The 22954-nt window shown below is 45.6% G+C and overlaps 1 long non-coding RNA gene across 1 annotated transcript in view; it reads left to right on the top strand.

The window, feature by feature from the left end:
- LOC144824739 (uncharacterized) overlaps positions 1 to 11898 on the top strand; it is a 34429-nt gene extending 22531 nt beyond the window's left edge. Inside the window, exons 2-3 of the long non-coding RNA XR_013609090.1 lie at positions 4027 to 4207; positions 11588 to 11898. This is a non-coding gene — a long non-coding RNA (uncharacterized LOC144824739). The remainder of the gene's footprint in view (positions 1 to 4026; positions 4208 to 11587) is intronic.
- The last annotated feature ends 11056 nt before the right edge of the window (positions 11899 to 22954 follow it).

Here is a 22954-nt window from a genome sequence, read left to right as displayed (position 1 = left end):
TCTGTAGATCCGTAAAATTGCGTTTTAAAAAAAAAGTATACTTTTATGATTCCTTTTGATGAATCGAAATACATTTTTATGATGATGATGAGTATCATTGTATCATTCCACTAGTCCTGCTGATTGTGGATGGAAGGCAGCATGAAACTTCTGCTTAATCCCTAATCCTTTCAGGACATATTCAACAACTTGCCCAATAAAATGGGGTCTGTTATCACTCCATAAAAGTTTGCAAACACCGAATCTGGGGAAGATTTCTTTCAGAAGCACCTTTGCTGCAGTAAGAGCAGTATTATCTTTCGCAGGGTACGCCTCTATCCTCTTACTGAAGGCACATACCACTACTAAGATATATTTCAGATTGTTACAGTGTTCAAGCTTGATGTAATCCATTTGCAAAACTTCAAAAGGAGCAGTTGGTGTAGAAAACCCTCCTGTAGGAGTTTGTGTCCCTTTACCAGGATTGTACTGGAGAAAAATCAAGCAGGACTGCACTGTCTTTTTAGCTGTGCCGGCAATTTCTGGATGCTCCCAAACTTTCGCAAGCAATTTCATTATCGAGGAAGCTCCAACATCTGCCGGCCCATGCGCCATATGAATCTTAGGTTGTAAATAGGCTGTGGACAGTTTCCACCTAGTCATGTCTTTATTTCGCCAACAGCCCTCAACATCCGATGTTCCCTCTTTAGACCATTCCTCAAGTTCTTCAGCAGAAGCAGATCTCTGCATGTCTAGCACTTCCTGCCTAACATCATGCCAACGTTCAGCCTGTGACTTCACTACGTACATAGATGTGGTGCTTCGCTGCATTGCAGTTTCACGGGCTGTGTGATCTGCAAAGGTATTGCCTTGTCCTATTTTATCGGTCACTTTCTTGTGTGCGCTGCATTTAACAATTGCTATTTTCTTCGGGTATGTCAAGGCAGTCAGAAGATTATGTACCAATTCTCCATGCGTTATTTGCATCCAGTGGGATGTAAGAAAGCCTCTTTCCTTCCAGAGTAACCCAAAATCATGAGCCACTCCGAAAGCATAGCGGCTTTCTGTATAAATGTTCACAGACATGTCAGTACTAAGTTCACATGCTCGTGTCAAAGCTATTCGCTCAGCTGCCTAGACTGACTCCTGTGAAATACGAGCTGTCTCAACTACCGTCTGAAGTGTTGTAATTACATATGCAGCTGATGTCATGCCATCTGGTAATTTCAAACAGGACCCATCAACCCACAGTTCCCATCAACATTTGAAAAGGGGCGTATCTTGCTAATCGACACAACCCTTTGTCTGTTCCTCAGTAAGTAATATACAATCATTAGGCTCTTGTGACTGAGACTGAGTCGCTGGGTATGGCAATAAAGTAGCAGGATTCAGGGCTGAACATCTTTTCAAAGTGATATGAGGGGCCTTTGGAGTCAATCAATCCCGCTTAGTACCTCGCTAATTAATTCGGACTCCAATCCTTTGCTTAACCTCCTTTTTCCTTTTCTGGGCTTCATTACTTCACTGTTTTACATCCTTGAAGAACCAGGTATTTACATTTTGAGAATCTGCTATAAGACACCAGATGCAATGACAATCGCTTGTTCTGGCATATTTTTGCAGAGGGAAATTCGGAAAATGCAAATACTCTTAGTTATCATATCCAGCCGGAGGTATTGGTTGAACACTTCTCCACATTATACACCAGGAATGAGGATACTAGCTGTATAGACAACTGTGGAGCTGATCAGAATACTCCTAACATCCTTTCTGCCATCCATACAACTGGCACTGCATTGGTTTTTAGCTTGGATGACACCTTATCAGCAAATAACAGACTCAAGGCAGGAAAAACCCCTGGCTCTGACCAGATACCAGGCAATTTATATAATTCCGAACCCATGATATGGGCTCCGTACATAAATCTCTTGTCAAATTGTATATCGGCTGGTGGGGCTATTCCGACAACTTCGAGGGGAGCTGAGATAATCACAATACACAAAAAAGGAGACGCTTGCATGCTCTCCAACTATAGACCCATCAGCCTGATTGACAATCTGCAAAAGATCTTTGCAAGGCAAGTTCTCGATAAACTCCAAACCTGGATAGATGATAAGGCGATATTGTCCCCATATCAGGCAGGTTTTTGTTCTAAAATAAGTACATGCGACCAGGCCTTTAGATTCACCCTATTAACATGGAAATATGTGTTGCTAAAAAACCAAAAACTTTATGTAGCATTTGTTGACCTGAGAGCCGCATTCGACCTGGTACAGGGCAAATTGTTATGGAGAACTATGCTTGACTTAGCCGCCCCAATTGATCTGGTAATCTTGATAGCTAGACTTCATGAGGACAATTACACCCTGGTCAGATGGAAAAAAAATGGTGAACTAACCAATAGGATACCTATACAGCACGGGGTGCGCCAGGGGTGCGTGCTTGCTCACACATTATTTTCTCTGTTTATTAATGATGTGGCTACCAGATTACTGGACTGCAGGAATGACTCCCCCGTTATGAATGGCACGAAAGTACCAATCCTGCTCTTTGCAGATGATTCTTTACTTATTTCAACAACACCAATGGGCCTACAAATTCTAGGGGACACATTTTTAGAATCCTGCAGGGTTAGGAGCCTGGAACTTAACGTTGCCATAACAAAATGCATGGTGTTCTGGAAAGCAAAGGGGAAATCATGTGAAGTCAGGATTGCATGCAAACCCCTTGAGAGGGTGAAAAGCTTTCATTACCTTGGGATGAGATTAAGTGACTCACTTGGCTGGGAACAACAAATAGATAAGAGTTATATTACCTTATGCCATAAGTCGGAATCAATACTAAGATACCAAAGACAGTCACACATTTGATCACTGACCCCAGCATTAGAGCTTTATCATGCTAAAGCTCAGAGTGGTACCTTGTATGGAGCAGAGATATGGGGCCATATCAACACTAACAAATTGACGATCTGTGAAAACATCTTTGTTAGATCACCTATCTCGGTACCCATCACTGATCCCACTGTTCTTCAATCTAGTGATGAAAAGAATAGGGGATATGGCATCACTGACACCCTTAACGCACTGGCTACATATGTGGACAACACCACAGCTTTGAGATTATTGTAATTCCCTGAGGGAGGATCTGAAGATCAGTGGTGCCAAAACTTCTGTGGTTCAAACATATCGCAAGCTGGTGTAAATCACTGAATATGTTGGAACTATGGGAACACCCAGAGAGGGCAAGCAAAGGGGATCTACCTAGATTGAAAGCTAGGTACTGGGGTTTGTGGGAGAGCGCTACATTACTAGACCAGCAAATGGCCACTTAACAACACCATTTTTAAGTGTCAAGCTATGCCCCAGATTCGAACCCTTTCTGGATCAAATCACACCCCCACTTGCTAAAAGCTTATATGCTAGATTCAGGCCTGGCAATCTACTGTCAAGGTCCCCCAATAACCAGGCTGCGAGGTTACTACCAGAACTAAGCCCTGACTGTGCTAGAGTACAAGAGACTGAAGACTGTATACTCTTTTTTTGTAGCCAACACCAACTGATCAGCAATAGGTGGATACGACCGATCTGCTTAAGCCTTAGAGTCAGGCAATAACAGGTTGCCTACAGAATTCTAAAAACAGATACATCCAGGCCAATAGTTTTTGCAGTTTGTCACTTCTCATTCTTTTTCTGGATTAACCATCAGAAGTTTTTAACCTAGGCTGCAATGGCTGTTATCATCAGAATTGAATTTTCACGATTGTGGAAATGTTGGAAATATTGGCTACTGTAACAAATGCACTGTGTTTTGTATATAAGATTATATTTTAATATATTTTTAAGTGGCATCGCTTTTAATCGGAAGTTTATTTAACTAAAAGCTCGTCTGATTTAACGTTTGTACTCCTGTTTTTTTTACAGTTAATTTTTATGTGTAATCTAAGAACTCAATTTTTTTTGTTTGACTGTAAAATTATGGATATTTTTGTATACTTTGATGGTTTAAAGCAAAACAACCAAATAAAGTTAATGACGGCATTTCTAGAATATATCCATTCCGGGATGAGGCTCCGCCCGCAATACGGATGAGCACCATCGACATCTGAAGGCCACCAGCCGGATGGCAGGACGGGTACTTCCGGATTCTTAGAGGTTAAATTCTTCCGTTAATTCGGAAAAGTTGCTGATGCCGACTGACATGGATGTGGATACTCCCGAACTAATAGGTAAGGTCCCACAACCAGGGGGTTCCGCAGTTTCATTTTATAGAAGGGATGAGGATATGTAATTAATTTCTATTCTTGTCTCCATTGGACACAGATCACATTTTCGATTATTATGCCTGTTCCTTTTTTTAATTGGGTAGGTTAATGTCTCTCTCCGCCATATTTTGGTGTGCTGATTAATTTTAGCTCTCATACAATTTGATAACAAATGATGCGTTTCAATGGGATTGATACACGCAGGCTTTTTTAATGCCGTTCTAGCTTTTCAGAACAATACTGACCCTTCATTTGAAGTGTACATACTACTGTGACTTCCTTAACCTCGAGCACACAGGTGAAAGGGATGAGTCCGATTATTTGTGCCTCACATTTTACTAGCCTAAGACACAGGGTTACCGTCGAGTTCGGTTCTGAATACTTTCTAATTGTGATGCATTTTGTAACAGTTTGCCTTCTGAACATGCATCAAACTAGGACCCCACAAGGGCTTTATCAATACGACCCCACCACCTATTTCTACTTCCTAGGAGTTGGAAGCCGGAGTCCCTGTCCTGCAATACTGTCACCAAGTGCGAGACCCGAGGCTCCCCACTCAACGTTAGGCCAAGTAAGGACACCGTTTGAGATAGCCTTGCTCACCCCCTTAGTAGCTTGGCAAGAGCAGCCAGGCCTATCACCAAGGTACGAGTGGTCTGTATGTGCAACCACGTCCACAGCAACCCCCCGGTAACACCACAAATGAACTCCACATGAGTTTGATAAAAAACGAGTATAAACTTTATACAAAAGGATATACGATCAGACCACACGATACATAAGCCAACATAGAATAAAGGGTAATATTCGTTCCGGCTGGCTGGTAGGTTCAAATCCCAACCTCCGCTTTCTAAATGCTATGCTGGTCGTAATGCTAGAATCACACGCGTTGCAATGGGCAAACAATAGTGCACTGTGTAACGATAATATCCTGTGCTGGACAAAGGAGATATAATACTATGCGTAACAATACACCCCGGTATCTGCAATGGGAGAAATAATGCAACGCGTACCGCTACATTTATGTACTGCACAATAAAGGAATAATGCAATGCGTCACACCCCAATCATGTACTTGGCAAGGGAAAAATAATGCAATGCGGGCCGCTACAATCATGTACTTCGTTATGCAATATTAATGTCAGGCGTCCTAAGACAGTCTGGCAGTTCGTTAGCAGCAATATTGGCAATGTGTTTTGCGACAATCAGCCTCTTCGATAACAGTTGCCCCCACATGGTTCAACGATGACACAGAGTACAGCTTATTACTCTGGCCCCTGTACTGCCACTCCTTTTGTCACTACGGGTTCCACTCTGAGCCGAAACAAAGGCTCACTTCGTCAGCAGGATATCCAGGCACTCTTCACCAACGCCTTCGGCCGCACCTCGACACGCTCACAGTGTCCGAGCCTCACTTCTCCTCCGGTGCTCTCTTCCCCAATGCCTTCGATGAAGCCCGACACGCACCCTGCGCGTCTGAGACTCACTCCACGTCCGGTTAACACGTTGGTCAGGCGCTCCTCACCAATGCTTCTATTGTACCACCACACGCACTCTGCGTGTCCGAGACTCACTCCACCTTCGGTGCACACTCCAACCAGACACTCCTCACCAGCGCCTGCGGTGCACCACAACATGCATCCTGCGCATCCGAGTCTCCCTCCAGCTTCGGTGCACACGCTGACCAGGCACTTTTCACTAACACCTGCGGTGCACCACAACACGCACCAAGCGCGTCCGAGACTCACTTCAGCTGCGGTGCACACGTTGACTAGGCGCTCTTCATTAACACCTCCCGTGCACCACGACACACACCAAGCGCGTCTGAGTCTCACTTCTCCGTGTGTCCAAGATCACAGGGCACACCTTCCGAGGGTCTCAAGCTGCCACAACACATGCCCACAGCGTCACTTGAAACGTATCCGGAAACTTTTATGTTTTTGTGTTTCCAAACAGGGAGCCAGCTCACCTCGGGCCCTTGGGGTTACAAGACACAGCACAAAGCACAGTCTTCATCAAGCAGGGGGACCCAGCGCCCCCAAGCACAGTCCCAACAGCCTCTTCCTTGGTTAGAACAGCAAACTGCAGACCAGCCCCAGATCACGAAGCAAGGATTGGTCTTTCCCCAGCAGTCTCTTCAGTTTCTCCTTACTTAGCAGAGGTTCCTCTTGACTACGAAATGGGTCCAAGCCTTTTCAGTTTCAATCCATTTCTGTTTCATTCTAACGTTCAGGGGTTTCAGCTCTCCTAGTTATACCCCTTAATGTCTTTGAAGTTTGTTGTGCTCAGGGGTCCCTGGCCGCTCCCTAAATCAATTCTGGGTGTCTCCCTCCCAGTGTCACCTTTCTCCCTTTGATACTGGAGGTCTGGATCCTTAATCACTCAGCAGGAGATGGGTCAATTGGTTTATAGCGCCAGCCCAGGCCTTTTCACCTCCCGGGCTTCTTCTCCCCCCTACTCTCCAGATGCAGGGCAGCCTGGTGCCATCTCAACCCCTCCCTGGGTCAAGACCTCTCCCAGCTCCTCTCACCTCTCAGATCTAGACAGTCAATCCACATTCAGCAGAGACACACAGAAATGCTTAACACACAAAACTCAGCCACTTTCTAAAAGAGTGGTTTCTGAACACACAGAGACAAAACCACTTTCACAGAAAAATGTGTTATGACACTGTGAGTTCATACATACTAAACTTCACCTCTCCATTATAAACTTATAGGAAAGTAGGCTAACAAAACACACTACCAGCCTCCCCCATTTTGTCCAATGGCCTTGTCATAAATATTTCTCAGTACCAAATGAATAATCAAGAATTACAGACATTACAAAAAGGATCATCATATGTTCCTACATATCATTCCAACCTACTGGAGACAAAAGTTTGTGTATACAAATTCCTCAGATCATTAAGGCTAAGACACTTTTTCACTAACGTGATAGAACCTACGGTAACCACAACACAAAATCAAGAGAACACCCTAATGGGTTTAAGATCCAAAAGCAAGTTTATAGCTCCAGTGAGCCATAAAGTATTGGACGCGTTTGAAAAAGTCATACTAACGGAAATTGAAGAAATATTCAAAAAACCAAGACCAAAACACTCCAACATGTCGTTAAAGGAAAAACAGATCCTAAGAAAACTAGCAAACAACCAGCAAATTACGATAAGACAAGCCGACAAAGGCGGAGCATTGGTGATAATGGACACAAGTTACTACAAAGAAAATGTACAGAAACATGTTCAAGATTCTAACATGTACACGCGCATCATATCAGACCCTACAAAAGAATTCATCAAAATCCTCACTAACATAATACAGAACGCTGTGGACCAAGGCACTATAGGCCTCAAAGAGAAAGAATACCTCACAAAAAATAATCCAGCAACTCCCTATATATATATGATCCCCAAGATCCACAAACATGAAACATTACCACCACTAAGACCCATTGTATCCACAGTTGGATCCATTCATGAGCCAGTTGGAAAATACTTGGATAAACACTTTCAAAATATGGTACAAAATAGCTCAACCTATATTAAGGACACCACACACTTCTTGAATATTTTGGAATCAGAAAAAAACAATTTTACCACAGACATGATTATGGCAAGTATAGACGTGAAATCACTATACACATCCATACCGCATGATTCAGGCTTATCAGCCGTGGAAAGTTTTCTTGTACATGAGAACAAACCAGAAGATCTCAAAATACTACTAATGGAGTTATTACACTTCACGCTGTACCACAGTTATTTTGAATGGGAGAACTACTTTTATATACAAATGTCAGGTACTTCCATGGGCAATTGTGCCGCGCCTACTTATGCCAACATGTTCATGCACCGTTACGAACTAGACCACATACTGAACAAAGAAGAATGGGCCAACAATCTAATCCTCTACAAGAGGTATATTGACGATATCTTTGTATTATGGAAAGGGAGCAAAGAAAACCTGATCAAAGAACTGAACCTATTAAACCAAATTGATGAAAGAATCCAATTCACCTTCACCATCGACAAAGAGTCCTTATCATTCCTGGATGTACAACTAACTAACAAAAACGGCACTATCACAACATCCATATTCACCAAAAAAACGGATAGAAACAACTTACTCCACTTCAAAAGCTTTCACCAAACTCCACTCAAACATCATTTACCGTTCTCACAATTACTAAGGATCAAAAGAATAGCATCTACGAAGGAATTGTACCAAAAACATAGAGAAGACATGTTGGAAAAATTCAGAAAACGAGGATACCCCCAAGCCATCTTGGATTCTGCCTCCCAGAGAGCTGAAACATTACAAAGAGAACACCTATTAAAACCCAAAGAAAAGATTGATGAAAGCAGATCTGTGTTCGTATCAAAATATTCTACAAACAGCCCTATGATCAAAAAATCAATCAAAACACACTGGTCTATGCTTGCACTGGAAGATGACTTCAACAATCTATTCAGACACCAACCAATCTTTGCGTACGAAAGAACCAAGAATTTGAAAGAATTGGTAAAGGAAATGAAAACAACAGAACATGGCATTTACAAAGGAACTCAACCATGCCATAATTGCGGTAACTGTTCAGCAATTATAAAAGGAAATATCCTAAACCACCCAACAAAAGGTTCGTCCATAAAATTGAAAGTATCTGGAACATGCGACACCTCAAATGTAATCTACTTATTAAGATGCCCTTGTGGACTTTCATACGTAGGCAAAACACAAAGGAAAATAAAGACCAGAATAGTAGAACATAAAAGCAACATCCGATTAAAAAACGACAAATCTACCATAGCAGTACACTTTAATGAGGCAAGACACAATGTAAGCCAACTCAAATTCTGCATACTCGAAAAAGTGGCAACTCTGCCGGGCCGAGACAACAACAGCTACTTACTGCGCAGAGAAACCTTCTGGATAGACTACTTATGCACCCTCCAGCCGAAAGGGCTCAACGAAAGATTGGATTTTCACTGTTATCTCTAATCCATAACTTGGGTAATTTTCGAGACATTTTGCATTTCAGCTCGAACTACAGACTGAAACAGTCATTGGACAATGGTAACATGATTTTTTTACGTACGTTCTGCCATGTACATACAACACGGTTATTTACTTGCAAATATCATTCTTTGTATGAATATTATTTGTAAATAGTCACACTCCCACGCGTGCTCTCACACGCACTCGAGTTCCCACATAGCGACACAGTCCGCTTTTTTGTTTACACACGCTGTTTCCTTAGTTACACAGTCCTTCTTTTTTGTTTACCCCCGCAAACACACGCTGTTTTTACAGCGCCGTCTACCACCATAGAGAACGTAGCACGTCACTTGTCGACGCATGGTAACCTTGGGAACACCCAATGCCTGTCACATAAACCATAGAGCGCTCCCGTACAGAGCGCTGCACGCCGAGACTAGCGAGGGAAACTCCACGTTCCCAATACCCCGGTAAGACGCTATGGACACATTTTTTAATACGGACACGAGACATTCGTGTCACATCACACACTGACACCAAGATCTTATTTTCCTCATTACAGCTAAACATTCCGAATGAACAATTCCATGTATTAAGGTCAGTACCCAGTCATTGGGTCTTCGGTATGTTTTTGAGCACTTCTCTGTAAATAGCACCATTAATGTTTTTTTCAAACTCCATTAGCTTCACTATAATGTGTGGGACACCACTATTGTACTGCGTTGTTATAAGAACGTGTTTCTATCTAGGGACCATTCTTTTTCTGAATACTGATTGTGACTTATGATCATTGTTTCTAGAGTTTATGAAGTCCCCTGAGGAAGGGCGTTTTCGCTTGAAATGCATTGGGCAACTACAATAATGTGAAAAAAATGTTTGTGAGACATGGAATATGTTGAACAGTCATGAATATAATGACACATCTCTAACAAAAAGAAAAATAAATGAATTATTCTACATGATAAAATTTGCATGAAAATTTATGAAAGTTTGAAAAGGAGTGCATGGACGGAATGCATCTTGTGTTCACAGGATACATAGTCTAATAACAGAATGGCCTTTCACCAGTGAAAACGAAATGGAGTGTTTTTCACTGTCAGGACATAGCACACACCTCAGTATATGTCCTACCTTTTACCTACACTGCACCCTGCCCAGGGGTTACCCAGGACCTACCACAGGGGTGCCCAATGTGTATGTAAAAGGGAAAGTAAGGCCTGACAAGTGGTTGCACTTGTTAGGACAACATGCTAACTTAGCAAATTGTGCGCAGGCCCTACACTGCAGGCCTGAGTTCCCTTCTCCGCGCACCTTTGCATTACTCGCCTGGCACACACAGTGCACATCACTAGGGACTTTACTAGTAAGGCAAACATACCACTCATGGCCAACCAATTACCATTACACTTTACCCAGGGAACACTTGTACTTTGACACTGAGCAGCAATGGCAAAGTACCCAAAGCGTCTAAATTGGCAACTCTATGTCAGGACAACGGTCTAGGGGGAAGGCAAAAAGTTTAGGGAACTTTAGCCAAAAAGGCCAAGTCCTACACTAGGCAGGTAATATATGATGCATGACAAACCCCTTATGACCAGACTTTACTATTATTATTACGTTTATAAACAACGCGCTCCTATCTTGCCAGATTTTAAAACCAGCATTGCTACTTGGCAAGAAAGAACATGACTTACTTACTGGGGCTTTTTTTTTGATTACTCGATTGCATCACTACAAAGGTGTTACTGGTTAATGGCAACTTATTAGCTGACAATTTACTTATTGTAAATTCTTCTGTCTTCCTTTGTCCTATGGTTCCCGTTTTTTTGTACCATGATGATGGATGAATTTCCAATTCAACACGTATGTATCTCATCTACTTCTTCTTTTGAGATGTTCATAATCTTGATTCTGATGTTTGGATCATTGGTATGTCACTGGTGGCTCTTTCTTCTTTCCGTTGGAAACTCGTGCCTTGCTGTTATGCATAACGTATAATGTTTATTGTTTCTAACAATTACATTGACTGCTGCTTTGATTGGGAATTTCTTAATAACGTGCTAATCCCATATCTTATCCTATCAACTAATTTTTTTTATGGTCATGATTGACGTATTATGACCCTCTAAAATGCCTCTATTTCTTACTCTGACGTATATTTTTCCTTTCCTCATTCTTTCTCACAATTCCTATTCTTTCATCTCTAACCTCTTCCTAAACATGTGGCTTTTTTCTTATCCCTTACTCTTTCTGGCCATTGTCTCTCTTTTACTTACTTGACTTCTCTTTTGTTCCCTTTGGCTCTTTGTATCTGCTTTCGCCTGTGGATTTTTGCTTCCATTTTTTTTAGGTTTTTTTCCCTTCGTTTTTTCTTGTTTTCTGTTGACATCGCTTTGGTTTGCTACTGATTCTTCTTCTTCAGGACAATGTCTTGGGTGTTTCTTATGATGCTTAGTGTATTTTATACCCTTTTGGGTTGTCTCTTTGTTGTAAGGAAACACAACTAATACCACGGGAATGGGATATGTTTTGTTTTATTTTATTTTCACTTTATTTCATTTCATTTAATTTAGTTTTGCTTGATTTTGTATTTTGATGTGGTTGCTCACCTCAGCCTTGAGAAAGCCCCGTCTTACGGGCCACATGGGGTGAAACACATGTTGGCTGTGCCACACAAAAGTGGCTATACCGTAATCTTTTTTGCTTTCAAATAAACTGTGGACAAACCAAGTGAAAACACGAGTTTCCAACTTCATGTCTCACTCTGAACTAAACTAGATCTTGTATAAAATCTATCAATGAACTTCTACAGAACAATTACTTGTCCAGGGGCATTCTTTTCTCGTTACTGAATTAAAGGGCAAGGGGAAATCCCATTTCCATGGACAAGATGTACCCGTATTATTTGCATTGAAAAACATGTCTGGCAAAAAACTGGGTCCATTACCCTTCCTAGAATTTTGCCAGGAGGAGGAGTGGCTGCTCCACTCTAAAGTGCACATAACTGTTTGGCCGGGCCGACCATAACAGTTATGCGCACTTTGCATTATAGCCTTTGTGCAGAACATGCCTAGGCCCCCATTCCCCGTCTGAGCGCCAAACCACGGCGCTCAGGCCAATCCCCTGATTGGGTAGGCAAGTCAGGATCCTGGGTGCTTCCTGGTTCTTGCTTCCCTGGAGCAACATGTGGCAATGGTGAGTGGACTGAGAGGTGCCGGCTGAGTGGCCGGCCTGAAGGTAAGTGTTTTATTTTTTATTATTTTAATTTACACCCCTTCCCCTCCTGCTCCCCCTGCCCTGCCACCCCTGGTAAATGGCAGCCACCTCTCTAATGCTCTTTGGGAACGTCTGATAAAGAAAAATAAGTGTCCCTCCCCCCCCTGCCCTGCCACCCCTGGTAAATGGCAGCCACCTCTCTAATGCTCTTTGGGAACGTCTGATAAAGAAAAATAAGTGTCCCTCCCCCCCCTGCCCTGCCACCCCCGGTAAATGGCAGCCAACCCTCTCTTGCTTTTTGGGAACGTCTGATAAAGAAAAATAAGTGCCGGTGAGCCCACCAGTCTCAAAAAAGGGAGGACCACCGGCAACTACCGGCTTAAATTAAGCACTCGCACCACTATTCACCCAACATAACCAGGACTAAAATGCAAGCGCTCCTAAGAAATAAGTAAGGAAAATACCGTAATTGTACAGTTACTGAAAGAACAGCCATCATTCAGGCAGTCTAAAAGTCTGAAGCTGTTTAAGAATTCACAGCCATGAGCGTGCCAACTAATGTATCAAGGTATGGAGGCATGGTATGGAGGTAGAACACGTCTTGACCATTGAAAGAAAGTGAACCTGTGAATGTGTTACAATTTAATATGGTCCGCATATCCAAGTAGATGCATACATTCCATGGAATAAAATGCTTTAGCCTCAGGCTGCCTCATTTTCTTGCAGTCAATTTTTCTCCTACTTTCTTTGTAAGTATTCGTTCTTCCGGAGTGCGCCAATTCCTTGCACATCGGGCTCTGGCATCGTGTCGTTGTCTTGGGGCGCTTCCATGTGACTGTTCAGCAAGGCCCTGGATGTCTTTTGCATCAGCCGGTTTCTCACTGTGTGTTGTTTGTCCTCAAATTAAAAGCGCAAATGAAAAAGCCCACATGCATGGGGTGCGCTCCTGTCTCCGATAGTCCTTTTATTCCTTGCATTTCGCCAACGTAGTTGAGAAGAGACAAGTAGGACAGGGTAAGTGTGGCACCGCTTAAGCCTGCTTGTTCCTATTTGCGTGCGGCTGAAAAGATGCTATCTCTCTCCCAGAAATAATGAACTCTGGTGATTACATTTGTTGCTAGATTTGTATTGAGTTTATATGTGGAGGAAACCCTGTGGGTGTGATCCAGATGCCTGCCCCAGGAGCACTGCCAGTGCGCAATAAAGCACCCTGTAGCTGAATGTCTAGAGTTGGCATGTCTTAGGGTGTAGACCAACTACAGTCCTTTCACACAGGCATAATCCATTTAATTTATCAGACAATCTTAACATTCCTTAGGCAGCCCAGTATATCTGCAATAATGTGGCTGTGAGGCCGCACACCAGTGCACCCCTGAAGCCAATTAAAAGTCACACAGAGCAGCAGGGGCAGGATCCCCAGCATTATCCCCGCTTGTTTAAGGTTTATGCTTCCAGCCCTATCAAGAGGCTGGCAGAAGGGTGGAGGTGGGACTTCCCCTTTCCAATCTTGCTGCTCTGTCTGGCTCCTTGTTGGGAATCATGGCTTGCTGGTTCCAATGCCCATTCTTCAATTCCTGCTCGGCTGCTGTCATGGAGTCTCTGAGTTGCCAGCTAAGCGAACAAAGTAAGGAAAACCATGTAATTTCTCTAATGTGTAGGAAATTGGGTTATTAGTTGTATGGCCAGCACAAGTAATTCCACAATTTCTCCTTACAGTGAACCAAGCACCCCATAGTAACACTTGACTTACTCAGGGTAGTGAACATTAGCGGCTGCTCGTACTGTGAAAGTGTGGGGCGGGGCAGGGGGAACACAAAAAAGATAGAATTATAGATACATAAAATATCACTTACCTGCTCTGATTGCCACCGGCTCCCAGCTGACAATTCCATTCCTGCTCTCATGCTGGGAATACTATTCCCAGCATAAGAGCTGGGCTGCGACTGGTCTGAGTGAAATGGTTCTGCGCTCAGACAGATACTGGGAGCCTGTTTTTGGCCTCTTTAACCGATTGTGCAACGCAGCTCAGGTTGGGGAAAGGCTAAGTGCGCATAATGGTTTGGCCAGCCCTCTGGGGCCAGACAAACTCTCATGCACACTTAGAAGTGCCAACCACTCCCACCTCCTCTCTAGTGCTGCTGCATCACTATGGATGTCCCTGTCTCTCCCTCAACTTGGCTGGCAGGACAAAAAATAAAATTACAAAAATGTTTTATTATCATTTTATTTATGTCCTTTGCCTCTGCTGGCTATCAGCAGGGGTGGGGGTGACGCTCCTCCGCCATAATGGCGTAGCCGCCCCTGGTTAGGGAAATAGAGCAGTCTAAGGTCTACTCAGGGGAGGTGATGAGGGCTAGTAATCATCATTCAGGGTTTCAATTCTTTATTGAATTTTTCCATTATACGAGTGGTACATTAAAAAAATACACAGTCAAAACGCCAAGCAGGGCAAGGAAACCAACAAGGTATAATGCAAACCCATAATCCATCTGTAGACCAGCCCACCATGGAGCACCCACACAAATTGAAGAAAAAACCAAGAACAGCTGCATATAAACCTCCAAGAACAGGCACAGGGAATGGTCAAGTAGGCTACAAATACTACTAAACAACTTATTTATTTATTTTCGCGATTTCTAGAGCGCCTGGTGACCCGTAGGCATCCCCGCGCTATGAGCCTGACGATATCCAGAGGGGAGGGGGGAGGGAGTGAATTAATTGGGAAACAGGAATGTTTTAAGTTTCCTACGGAACACTATGTGGGAGGGTTCCAGACGTAGGCTGAGGGGGAGAAGGTTCCAGGCTGTGGAGGCTTTGACCGAGAAGCGGCGACCGCCGGAACGAGCCTTCTTGAATTTAGGCACCGTAGCAAGATGTTCGGCGTCGGAGCGAAGGGATCTAGAGGCTTTGTATGGGGTAACCATATGTTTAAGCGCGTCCGGGCCAGCTCCATTCATGAGCTTGTGGGTGGTACATAGAGCCTTAAACTCAACTCTCTGGCGAACAGGGAGCCAGTGTAGGGCTTTCAGGGCGGGCTTAGCCGACAGTCTAGTGGAAAGGTTCATAATGAGCCTGGCTGCCGCATTCTGGGTACGTTGGAGTTTGGCCAAGGTGTACTCAGGGGCCCCCAGATAAATGGCATTGCTGTAGTCGAGCCGTGCCAAGACAAGGCCCTGGACAAGTAGTTTCCTGGAGGGGAGGGGGAGAAGAGGCAGGATCTTGCGAACAGACCGTAGTAGACCGAAGCAGGTGCCTGCTGTCTTGGTTGCCTGTATTTTCATGGTGAGGTCCGGTTCTAACCAAACTCCTAGAGTCTTGATTTCATTTTTAGGAGAGGGGATTTCACCGAAGGTGTCGGGCCAGGACGTAGGCGGCAAGGTCGTCCGTTTATTGCCTAGGAGCATAATCTCGGTCTTTGCGCCGTTCAGCTTCAAGGCCGAGTCACACATCCAGGTATGAATGTCCTGGAGACAGTGAAGCAAACTGTCCGGATGATTATCCAGGTGGGACAGGGATACAACAAGTTGGGTGTCGTCCGCGTAGTTGATTATTTTTATGCCATATGGGGCCACTACGTCTTCCAGGGGCGCCATATAGACATTAAAAAGGGTAGGGCTGAGCGACGAACCCTGGGGAACTCCGTTTTTCAATGGAAGAGGATCTGACCGGGAGTTACCGTCCCACACCTGAAAGAATCGATGGGAGAGGAAGGATTCGATCCATGCTCGCGCCGTACCCACAATTCCAGCCTTGGCCAGGCGATGTAACAGGACACGGTGATCCACCGTATCGAAAGCGGCGCTAAGATCCAGGAGGATCACTGCCACTGATCCCCCTGAGTCCAGGATACACCTTGCCTCCTCGATGACAGCGAGGAGTGCAGTGTCTGTGCCATGGCCGGGTCGAAACCCAGTTTGGGATTGGCGCAGGATGTTATGGGTTTCGAGAAATTGGGATAGCTGTAAGTTGACTAGTTTTTCAGCCATCTTACTGATGCAGGGGAGCAATGAGATCGGTCTGTAATTGGACATGTCGTCCGGGTTTAGTTGGGGCTTTTTCAGCAAAGCCTTCACGACTGCGTTCTTCCAGTTGGGGGGGACCGTTCCATTAGCTAGGGAAGAGTTGATCAGGTCCCTGATGATGGGGGCTATGGTGGAGGACACCTTTTTTAGAAATCTGACCGGGGCTGGGTCCAGGGGGGAGCCACTTTTCATTTTATCAAGCGTGGCCGTCACCTCGAGGAGGGAAACTGCTCTGAAAGTTTTCAGCTGTGGGCCATTATTATCATCCGCTGTGGCCAGGATGTGAGGGCTGATGGTAGGAAGAGAGTCCAGTATCCGTAGAGTCTTAGAGTCAAAGTATTTTGCTAGATCCTTGCTTCTGTCTGTATTGGGGGAGTGAGGGGGAGGTGCTGTAGGGATGTTTAATAACTCTTTGACAATCTGGTAGGATTCTTTGGCTGAGTTGGTCGAGGTTTTTATTCTGTTGTCGTAGAATAGTGATTTCGCAGATTTCAAGGCAGTCTTGTATTGTCTAACCGCGTTGCGATAAGTATCCTTGTTGCTGTGGAGCCAATCTTTTCTCCAAGCTCTCTCAGCCTGTTTGCACACTTTGCGCAGGACTCTAAGATCAGAATTGTACCAGGGGGCATGGCTCTTGGTTTTGTTTTTCACCTCTCGGTTTTTGATGGGGATAAGACTATCAAGGGAGGAGGAAATCCAGTCGCTGAACTGGGTGTCCGCCATGGTGGAGTCGACTGCAAGAGTGGGGGTAGAAGCGTCGAGCGCCAAGGCCCAGTTGTCAATCAAAAGTCTGGCCCAGGATCTATCCTTGATGAGGGTTGGAAGGTTGTGGGGTTTCTTAAAGGCCCCCGGGAGATGGGTCAAGACCAGGAAGTGGTCTGTCCACGGGAGGGGGATGGAATTGGTGAACAGGAGGGAAGGAATGTTCGAGAATACAGGGTCAAGTAGGTGACCTTTCACATGCGTGGCTCCTGAGTTAATCAAGGAGAAGCCAAGGGCGCCAAGTTCAGAGATTAAATCGGACGACCCGGTGTCTGTTGGGTCATCGAAATGAATGTTGAGGTCGCCTGTAATCAGGAAGTTGGAAGTTTGGTAGGCCAGGGAGGAGACGGATTCCAGGAACGTGGCGGAAAAAGGTCCGAAATGACCAGGGGGTCTGTAAACCAGAAGGCCTGATAGGGAGTAGGTCGGCGAGAGCGTCAGTGTAAACAGACAGCTCTCCGACTCCTTACTCTGGATCTCTGTCAAGCGGCAGGTGAAGTAGTCTCGGTGGATGATGGCTATCCCACCACCTCGACCTACAGGGCGGGGTTGGGACATGATGAGAAAGCCCGGGGGGAGGGCAGCGACTATGTCGGCGTTAGAATGGCAAGTGATCCAGGTTTCGGTGAGGAATAGTATATCAAGGTCGTGGTCGACAATTAAGTGGTTAATGAGTAGGGCGTGTTTGGGGAGCGATCTACAATTAAGTGTGGCTAATTTGAGGCCCAGGAGAGGGACGGCCAGCCTGGGAAGGAGTAGGTTTCCAGGTTTGCAGATGTTACAGCCGACGAAGGGGACATTTGGGTCATGAGTGTCATGACAGTTGTTGTTTTTCGAGGGTCTGAGGCTAAGGAGATCTCGCCGAGAGTAGAGTCGCCTAATGGCGGTGGGATCCGGCATGGGGGCTGGCCCTAGGCCCGGTCGTGCGCGGACGGGCGCAGACGGGCTTGCCTTTGGCGCGCCTTCGGCGCGCCGCCGGCGCGCCCGCTGCGCCCGCCCGCTGCGCGGACGTGTAGAGCGGATGTTTTTATCCATTGGTGAATGCGGAGGGTGGGAGGGACGATGGACTGCACCGTCTCCCTTCCCTTCCCAAGATGGCGGCTCCGGTGGGTGGGGGGGAGTGCCCAGCGTCACGCACAGCTGAGCTGCGCTGTCCGGTTTGAATGCTGCCTGGAGGGAAGTAATCTCACCCCAGGTAAGAACCAGCGTAAAAACGGGCTAATTAAGATATATACAATTTTTAAAAGATTCAGTTCTTAAATGCTGAAGGCAGCGTTTGTGCTAACAAATAGTACCTGTGTAATTCTTCTCAGTCAAAAAACAACACAGAATAGGACAGCGGCGCAAGAGAGCGCTAAGAGCCCCGGCTTCCGCCTCAGGGCGAGTGATCAACACGATATGACAAGCAATACCGGTTTGTAAGTAGGGAGTTCCTTAAGTACTATGGGAGGGCGGGAGGGACGATGGACTGCACCGTCTCCCTTCCCTTCCCAAGATGGCGGCTCCGGTGGGTGGGGGGGAGTGCCCAGCGTCACGCACAGCTGAGCTGCGCTGTCCGGTTTGAATGCTGCCTGGAGGGAAGTAATCTCACCCCAGGTAAGAACCAGCGTAAAAACGGGCTAATTAAGATATATACAATTTTTAAAAGATTCAGTTCTTAAATGCTGAAGGCAGCGTTTGTGCGGGGGAAAACGAAGAATACAACCATCGAGAGGGGTAAGAAAAAAGGAAATACACTACCGCAATGGGGGAAAGGAAGGGATGGGAACACCTGTACTGGAGGCAATATAATTAGATGGCCTCCTGTCCCAGCGCCTTCCAAGTCACAGTGACCTCTCCCTACAGGAAGAAAACCAAGGAACTCCCAATAATGAAAGCAAACAACAATAAGGTTCAAAGTCTGGGGGAATGCAGGAAGAAGATGCCAGGGAACGGAACAAAGGGGTCTGTATGGAACATGAAGCAGGAAAAGGTACACAGTAGACATCTCAAGTGTATAGGTGTGTTTGGCTCTTCAATGTTTAAGAAAAGAGCCTCACACCTCTACAAATATTTGCAAATATTGTCATTTAGCATATAAAATAGGCACTGAAAGCATGGGGAAATTAGAGTTGATTTACAGTGTCACAGAATTGTCAATTTAGCCACCTGTATGGCTGTGGAGAGCCATTTAATAACCTGTTGAATTACAGAAGGGAGGTCAGAAGTATCATGCAAGAGCACTAGTTGGGCAGTCAAAGGCCTGTCTACTTCGAAATCTTTCCTCATTTGGCCCCAAACCTGAGACAAGAAGGCTCTCAGCCGGTCACATTCCCATAAAATTGGGACTAAATTGTAGCTTGTTAAGCCACATCTCCAACACCATCAATCCATACTAAGGGGTCAATTGTGTTGCTGTTCAGCAGGGCTCTAAATCGTATTCGGGTTTGCCGAATCATATTCGGAAGGCTTGTTTCTAACCGATTTGGAATCTGAATGGCATTCGGAAAGTCCGAGTCATTTGGAGCCAATCGTGTGTGCCTATGGGCCACGTTTCAAACGACTCAGAAGCTTTCTGAACGAGTGATTACGATGACAGATTCAGACAGCCCTTCCAAATCGGTTGTTCCAACTCGAATCGGATGTTGGAAGCTGACTTTGGGGGACCATAGTAGGCCCCCTTTCACCCTGGGCCTTCTAAATCAGGCCCATAGGGGTACCCAACACATTTGCGGAACTCTACTACACAGTGTACAGGTCTTGCCTGACAGCCACAGATACAGATGTACAAAATTTCCTGTCCACACTAACGTTACCGCAACTCACGGTTGGTCAGCAAGAAGAAGTAGGTGCTCCTTTGTTGCCGGAGGAAATAAAAGACAGTATATACTCTCTGTTGAACGGCAAAACGCCGGGCCCGGATGGACTGCCGGCTGAATTCTACAAGGCATATTCAGATATTTTGGTACCAAGGCTGGTACGGGTATACGCGGCGACGCTGGAATACTCAACGCTTACCCCACACAAAATGAGGCAACACTGGTTTCTCTTTTGAAGCCAGATAGGAACCCTAACCTTCTGGGATCTTATCGCCCACTGGCCCTGTTAAACACTGACTATAAAATTCTTGCCTCGGTCCTGGCTAAACGGATTACCACATTTGTACCAACTCTGGTACATGCCGACCAAAATGGATTTGTATCTACCAGGAGCACCTCCCTAAATATTCGGCAATTATTCTGAATCCAGAGATATGCCACGAACCACTGGCCCAGATCTGGCTGTCTAGTGCTAGACCTGGAGAAGGCTTTTGATTCGCTGGAGTGGCCTTATCTTGCAGCGGTCTTACGTAAATATGAGCTGGGGGATGACTATCTACAGGTAGTACAACTGCTGTACCAACGACCCACTGTACGGGCTCGCACGGGAAAGCTCCTGTCAGATGAAATCAGGGTGAGATGAGGGACCAGACAGGGCTGCCCCTTGTCTCCATTGATTTTCTCCCTGGCTATGGAACCGTTAGCGGCTCTCCTTTGAGAGGGTGGCGCGGAGTGGGGCATCCCCTTATGTGATGGACTACATACGTGTCCCTGTATGCGGATGACCTGTTGTTGTATATACGAGATCTTCATGCTGTGCCACCGGAGATATCAGCACTGTTCAGTAGGTTCGAGGCGGTATCGGGCCTCAGGGTAAACTGGGCTAAATCAGGTGCTTACTCTTTCTGTGCAGATGTTGCTGAGGCCAATATCATCTTTAACGGAACTACACTTAATTGGTATCCGACTACATTTAGATACCTAGGAATATATATTTACAGATCCCCGACAGATATACTGGAGGGTAATCTGTTTCGCGCTGTCTCCTCGATCAGAGCACAGATGCAATTCTGGAAGTCCTTGCCAATGTGATGGGCCGCGTCACCTCAACCAAAATGATAGTATTATCCAGGTTATTATACTACTTTGCCAATCTACCGGTGTATATACCGGTGAAGCTCTTCAAGGAATTAGAGGGGATGCTTCGTAGCTTGATCTGGAATGTGGGGGGACCTAGGATAGCACTGCAGAAACTATATGCACCCCGGAAAGTGGCGGCTTAGCAGTTCCGCACCTGGAATTATATTATTTAGCAGCACAATTACAGTGGGTCGCGAAGTGGCTCAGCGGCAAAAGCCTAGCAGACACGGCAGATGGGGGCGCAGTTTAGACGCAGGCTCAGATCTGTGGATTGTTTCACCCACTACGAAAAAACCCTCGCCCTACACAAATACATGTCGAGTTAGCTCACAGATGTTTCAGGAGAAGCCTTCACCTTACAAAAGACACACTCCCATATGCCCCGGTATTACCGCTTCTTGGGACACCCTGAGGCAGAGACCCTATAATAGACATGACATTGACGCCTTGGGCTGCAGCGGGTGTGGAGACACTTGGAGACTTGTACGCGGATGGCACCTTACTCCCTTTTGCGACACTGACGGCAGACACTGGACTACCTGCGGGCCAGTTTCTTTTACACACAGCCCTTATACGAACGCTCACACAATAGTGGGGGGTTATGTCCAACGAGCCGCCGACACATCAATTAAAGCAATATCTGCACGTGATGGGGGAGGGTTCACTTGTGATACATTGGTTGGTACAGGCCCTGCTCACCCATGTACTGAAGCCATTACAGAGACTCCGCACATACTGGACAGAGGACAGAGGCCGTCCCTGGATGGATAGAGAGTGTGAACGTGTTCTAGCTAGCGCCACGCACATACCGCAAAACTCACGATTCAAACTCTTACAAACTTACATATTACATAGAGCATACCTCTCACCAGACAAAATTAATAAATATTTTAATGTTAACACTTCCAAGTGCCCGAGGTGTCCTTTCCTGGGCGCTGATCTATTGCACATGTTGTGGTCCTCTCCCCTGCTTTCACCCTGCTGGCGCGCGATTTTGGACGCACTCACCGGCTGCATGAACATTGAGACACCCTCCACGTGGAAAGTCTGCATCCTAGGATTTTACAAGAGAACCAAAGCCAATAAGGCTGGCTCCAGGTTTCGGGATCTGGGCCTCATAAAAGCAAGCACCTCATAACTAAGAGGTGGAAACACAAGGATCCACCAGAGGCGTCACACTGGGCGAAGTTGCTTAAGTTCTGGGCAAGGGCAGAGAGCACCACCCTTCACAGGGAAGAAACTGCAGGGTTGCGAAAATATCCAATTGCGCTGATCTGGGACGACATGCTAGGGAACTTCACACGATCTAATGCCATACTGCAGACACCCCCGGTGCAACCAACAGGAATTGACACCTGAAAAGCCACCTGGCTGCCGACACTGGGGTCTCTTCGCATGCCACCCCAAGTGCACTTACGGGGCTAGGCAAATACCACTCATTCCCCGAGAAACACAATGCGGGGACAGCCCCTGCAGTGCATTACCTCTACAACCACACACTCACACAGAAAGTTAAAGTAGCAGCTCATGCACTATGCCTGTACACCAGCCTAGTCGCGGGTTCATCAGGAAGATACTCCAGACATTTGGAACATATGCCCTTGGTTAACTGATGTCTCTCTTTTTATGTTTTGAATCACAGTTTATGGTAGTTGGATGAGGTTGAATTGTCGTTATATAAAATAATATCTAATGCATGGACTTGAAGCTGAAATGTATATTGAGCCACTTACCAGTGACGCGTAGCATAATGCAAGCTTAGTGTTGGGTCTCAGTGTG

The sequence above is a fragment of the Lissotriton helveticus genome, chromosome 3_1, assembly GCF_964261635.1.
Source record: "Lissotriton helveticus chromosome 3_1, aLisHel1.1, whole genome shotgun sequence".
In the NCBI taxonomy this organism is placed as follows: Eukaryota; Metazoa; Chordata; class Amphibia; order Caudata; family Salamandridae; genus Lissotriton; species Lissotriton helveticus.
This window is presented reverse-complemented; position numbering and strand designations above follow the sequence as displayed.